The following is a 6,000-nucleotide window of genomic DNA, read 5'->3' on the forward strand; positions in this document are numbered from 1 at the left end:
ACCACTTTGGTGCTTTTGGATTACATTGTTTGCGACTGGAGATCATATTTGGGAGTCTTCCAGCTTTGATGCTAACTTGGATTTATCCACTCATCCTGTCCCCAAGGAGTTTGTCTTGATAATTCAGAGACTCACATCTGCAGTTTCAGATATATGTGGACTGTTGGAAAACTTAAAATTGAGAGGTTCAGCAGCTCCAGTACGCTCTGATTCATCATTTCCCAGGACTTCCAGACTTTGTTCCTATCCATGGATCACTGATGGATATAAGAGAACCGTCAATGAACGCTAAGTACAGGACCACATTTCCCAGGTACTGACAATTTATTAGACTATTTATTAGACTATGCCCTTTTCAGGCCTAAAGGGAAATAACACACTGCAGGGAAACCTTGACACTGTGGTTAGTTCTTTTAACTGTAACACAGTAAAGGACTGCAAATGTGACATTTATCAACTGAAAGAATTAATCACAAAATATAAAACCTGGCAATATGAAATTCTCTATTTAGAAAGGAGTGCATTCGGCTCAACATAGTACTTTTTGGCTCGTGAGTGTTTAAATTTCCAAATGGTCTATCTAACAACTATAAGTTGTTCCAGGGTTTAGTGAAACTATTCAATGCATGTGGTTTATCACTGCTTAAGTTACTGTTTGATGACTACCAGAATAATCTGAGTAACCTTGAAACAGATATTTGCCAACTAGATGAAAACATCAAAAATACAACCACTTTTCCCAATTTGTTAACCTGTACACAAGCATTTCAGCCAAAGTTAATAGGTTATTAATGACTGTTATAAACAGGAAATGAAAGAAAATCAGCAGAGATTTGAATGCATACAAAAGTGGAACTGCTTACTCTTTGAGAAGCTTTAAGGATAACAAACAAGTGTTTAACCTAGGAAGGAATACTGTGACATCACCTATAGGAGGGGCTGAAGTCAAATGTCCCCACTTTGGTGGAAAACCCTCCAAATCCAGATGATAATAACCATCCCAACCTGCCCCCTATGCTATCTCCAACCCATTTTTAGTGCCTTCACCAGTGAGGAGGAACACTCCAAAACAGAACAAGATGAGGAGGAAAGAGTGGAGGAGAAAAGGCAAAAACTGGAATCAAAATTAGTCCATGGAACTGAGATACTGAATTTGAGTAAGATACCCCTAAATGAACAACACATTTCAGTTCTATCAAAAGGGTTCTCTTTCATACCGGCACAGCTGGCAAATCTCACTAGAGTGCTTGTTGACTTTAAGTTGCATGTAAGGAAGTTGAACTTACATTACATCTTACATGACGTCTCTCAGTTCACGTCCAAGAAGAGTCACCTAGAAAAAGAAGTACCAGTAATCCATCTTTACATGGTACCTTGCAAGTTTTCTATGATTACTGTGAAGACGACATTAGGAATAAATTAAGGAACATACCAAGGAAATACAAAATCCCATTCTAAGAAAGAATTGCTCTCAAGGAATTATCCAAAAACAAGGATGTAAGAATTGTGAAAGCTGACAAGGGGATATGGTTGTGGTCATGGAGAGTGAAAAGTACTACTTAGTTATTCTCAATATGTTAGAAGATGATACTGTTTACAAAGAAACCAAATTGGGCAATATCAACAAATGCTTTTCCACTATAGATGGGTGTCTCAACAATTTATTTCCCCAGAGCAATATTGCATATGAGATTTTCACATTTCTGCAAGTTCAGCTACCTAAAATGGTGAGGATTTTTGGAATACCTAAAGTACAAAAAGATAATTTAAATCATCCGCTTTGATCAGTAGCGGCAGCTGAAAATTATAAAACTGAAACAAAGAAGTCTGAGGAAGCAGTCATAGAGACTGTGAAAGTGCTTACTTTTTGGTATTTTAAATAAAGCATTTGTATCCAGCCATGGTGGACAAGGTTATATTAAGTTTATTTTGGTGTTATGCTTCTTTTGTAGCCTGTCCTTCATCCAGAACTCTTGCTGTTTGGTATTTTACTTTTAATTATAAAACTGAACCAATTTCCATTTACGTCAACCATATTCTTAACACTACTGTGCAAAAATCAGAATTTTATATCAGAGACTCCTTGTATCTACTGGAGCCACTGAAGGAGAGCCAGATACCTAACAAGTGATTTTAAATCTGGATCAATAGATGTTGTCTATCTTTATACCAGCATTGATCAGGGGACAGGCATCAATTTTGTTTGGAAGTATTTAACAAGGTTCACTGATTTTGATAACAACTTGATCAAGACTATCTATTTCTTGCTGGAAATTGCCCTAGACAATAACTTTTTTTACATTTGCAGTAAGACACTACACACAAAAGTCCTGGGAGGTGATGGTGGCCAGAGTAGCCCCTATTTTTGCTAACATTGTCATGTTACTTTGGAAATAGGAATACTTTAAACCTCAGAAATGGGGGCCAGAGTAGCCCCTTTTTTTGCTAACATTGTCATGTCATGTTGGAAACAGGAATACTTTACATCTCACCAACTGTATCAGAAGAAGTTTTTTTTTTTTTTTTTTTTATAAGAGGTTTATTGATGACCTGTTTATTGTGTGGAAAGGGTCTGAAGATAAATTCAACAAACTACTTGAATGGTTTAATTCAAGTTCTCCCTTTTTTGAAGTTCACTAGTACTGCTTTTGGGATGTCCATTAATTTTTGGACATCAGTTTGACTTTTGATATATGTGATGGTTGAATCAAGAGTAAGATCTAAAGGAAGGAAACCTTTTCTGAACAACTATTTACATAGACACAGTCAGCACTCACATCACATAAAGAAGGGTACGGCTCAGCAGATTAACAAGCAAAGATAACTTTTTCGAGGAAGAAACAGAAACATTAAAACATTTCTTCATTGCCAGGGGCTACGATTCAGATTGGCTAGCTGCCTTCACTGCTGAAACTCATTTGTTATGGACTAGAAAAGCTAAACTAATCCTTGAAAAGGACAAGAACAGTTGCTCCTTGGCCACTGACAATATATACACCCCCTAGATTAGTTTTCTGATTGGTTATAGGGATGCCCTTTCTACTCCCCATTACCATTGATGTGGCTATCATCAGAGATATCCTCCAGAATAACTGTAAAATTATTTTAGGCAAAGGGGATGTTGCAAGAAATTTAGGAGAGCACCCGATTTTCACCTACAAAAGGGTGAATTCTATCAGATGCATTCTAGAAAAACAAGATGGACTGAAAGGAATTGGAGAGGGTACCTTTGGGACTTTTAAATGTAAAATGCAAGCAATGCTGCTTTATCTCGAACAGAATGAGTATTTTTATTTCTTATTTAAATATGATTATTTTTTCATACCAAATGTAAAATTGTCATTCAAAGGGGTTGTTTACTTGGATCACTGTGATTCATGTGCCTGCTTTTATTTTGGAAAGACTATTAGGAAGCTGTCTCATAGAATTTATGAACATTCATTAGAAATAAGAAAAAGGAAACTAGTAATGCCCTAGTGAGACATGCTTTGCATTGTGAGAATTATAAAAATTCCAGTTCTTTGTGCTAAATTCTGTTAACATGAGTGTCTTCTCTGGCAACTATAACGTTCTTCTAGAATGCTGAGAGTCAGAATGACAAATCAGATTGAATTATGATAAATATCTTGGCTTACATGAAACTGTCAACCTAAAATGCTTTTTACTAGCACAAAGAATTGAAACATATTGTGGAAAACTACACATTTATGTTTTACATTCAGTAGTTTGATTTGTTACTTTGACTTATAGTGACATATCACTTTAAAAGCTAGGGAAAATGGTGTTGGATGATTTTTACCATGTGATCTTTTGGGCACCATTTTTAAACCTGATATGTGTTGCATTACATTTATCTGATGAAGTTCTCTTTGTGTATGAATAAAGAAGAAAAGTGCTCATTTTAAGAACAGGTCATAGTGACTCCCTAGGTTTGCTTTGTAGAACATAATTCCAGTAAAAAAAATAAAGTTTCATTGTTTATAGTAATATTTTGTTGGTATTCAAGAGGTGGAACAACACAAATGCCTTTATGAGCACAAATTAGTAATACCGTTTTAAGCATCTATTTTCAGGAGTTTAATAAAGGACGAAAATTCTACAAAGAAACATAGCTCTCTCTGTAAAAGGCTGGTAAATGTCAAGATCCACAATAACTGATCTAATTAATGAGATCTACAAGTAATACTGATCAGAGAAAAAGTGTCCTAACATTTAAAACAATTTACCAACCTGAAAAATATATAACATAGAAGTTTATTAGGAATTTTGAGTATACTCTTTATTTCTGGAAATAAGACATCATTTCAACTACTTTTGAGCTTTTCTTATTCCATACAATATTGAGATTAAATTGTTTATGGATTTAAAGCACTCATTCAAATTGTTAAAAATAATAGTATTATAAAAATAGAATATTCTAAAGAAGAATTTCCCTTCAACAGACACTATTGCAGCAACTTAAATTTGAACTTCTTCCAGTTATCCAAATCAATCTTAATTTTATCTGTAACAGAATAAAGGTTAGCCAAAATTAATGTTTGACTTGAAATATTTAAGTTTGTCAGTAGAAACATTAATGATACCAGCAGATGGCAAATCAAACACTACATGAATATTATTCAAGTGAAAACAGTTGACTTTTTAAGATTTAATTATTTGACTGAAGCTTTCCATTATACTTCCACAACCTGTAATAGTTAGGTTGTATATTTCAAGGGGTTCTGAAAGTATGAGGGGATACATCTGCAAAGGAAATGAAGACTTTTAGCTTTAGTAATGAAGGATTCTGAAGAATTTTAAAAAGACTGCGTCAAGAGACAAAATAAATGGCTAGGTTAACAAATGGCACCATTACACAATACCAGCAGGTTTTTATTGTTTCATTGGAGGTGAGGTTTGCCATGTGTTTGCTCTGCAAAACCTGAGTCATATAAGGCTTTGTGACTTTAATATAGTTCTTTGGGAAGAAGAAATGTTCATTTTACTTTTCACTATTGCAGTCATTACTTTGTAGCCTATCTGTGGGCTGCCAAACTGACTTGACTGAGTTATAAAACTGTACCTTCTCCAGGACTTAGGCTGACTCACTTCCACAACAATGTTAGCTCACTGGAGGTGTAATAATATGATTGGCTTCATGAGATTGTTCTTGCCATACAGTTCATTACAGTTACAGTGAATGGTTTCAGCATCATCAGTACACCAGTTGGCTTGCTTCCAGAAAACAGCTAATTACTCCATTGGGGATTTTCTTATATCTTGTTGCATTATTTTATATCTATTTCTTGTCAGATAGTGGATTGAATTCAGAATCTTCTGTAAAAACTAGTAATCACATTGATTGAGGCAAATATATTCCCTATAAACACGTCTACTCCTTTTGTCTATTCTGCCTCATCTCAGGGCATAATGTGGACATGTGTCTGCTACAATGAATGTACACAAGCATCTACATTTATGGCATGTTTTTGGCACAGCAATACTTTCTTAAGGCTTTAAATATGAGGGTTAATTACTATAGATTTGAAGAATGCAACAATTAAAGACCACGCTGTACATTAATTAGAAGCACATTTTTCAAGATTGTGATGGATTGAATTTTTATGTCTACTTTTCAAATGCATTTCTTTAGACTGCTAATTTGCATTCATATACACTGTATAAAGTTGATAGTTTTTTTTAAAGGCATCCTTCTAATGTCATCCAGAATAGTGTTACCCTGTTATAGGCTAAGAAAGAATAAGGTCAGTTCTATTATTTGCTCACTTACCAGCATGGGTAGACATAGGCATAGACAACCGAGGCAGCTACAGAGGGTGACACTTGGCCACTATCTGCTTTTTCTTTATAACTAGCCTAAAACAACATCCTTCCATAACTCAATAGCTGTAAACCTCTTAACTTTTAGCCTTTTTGTTTAGCACTGCCTATGATCTTGACAGTGAGTCACAGAATATCTCTGTCAGGCTTCTTATTTATTGTCTAGATTGCCTAGATTAG

The sequence above is a fragment of the Protopterus annectens genome, chromosome 1.part1 (genome assembly GCF_019279795.1).
Source record: "Protopterus annectens isolate FY-2018-M chromosome 1.part1, PAN1.0, whole genome shotgun sequence".
Classification (NCBI taxonomy): Eukaryota; Metazoa; Chordata; order Ceratodontiformes; family Protopteridae; genus Protopterus; species Protopterus annectens.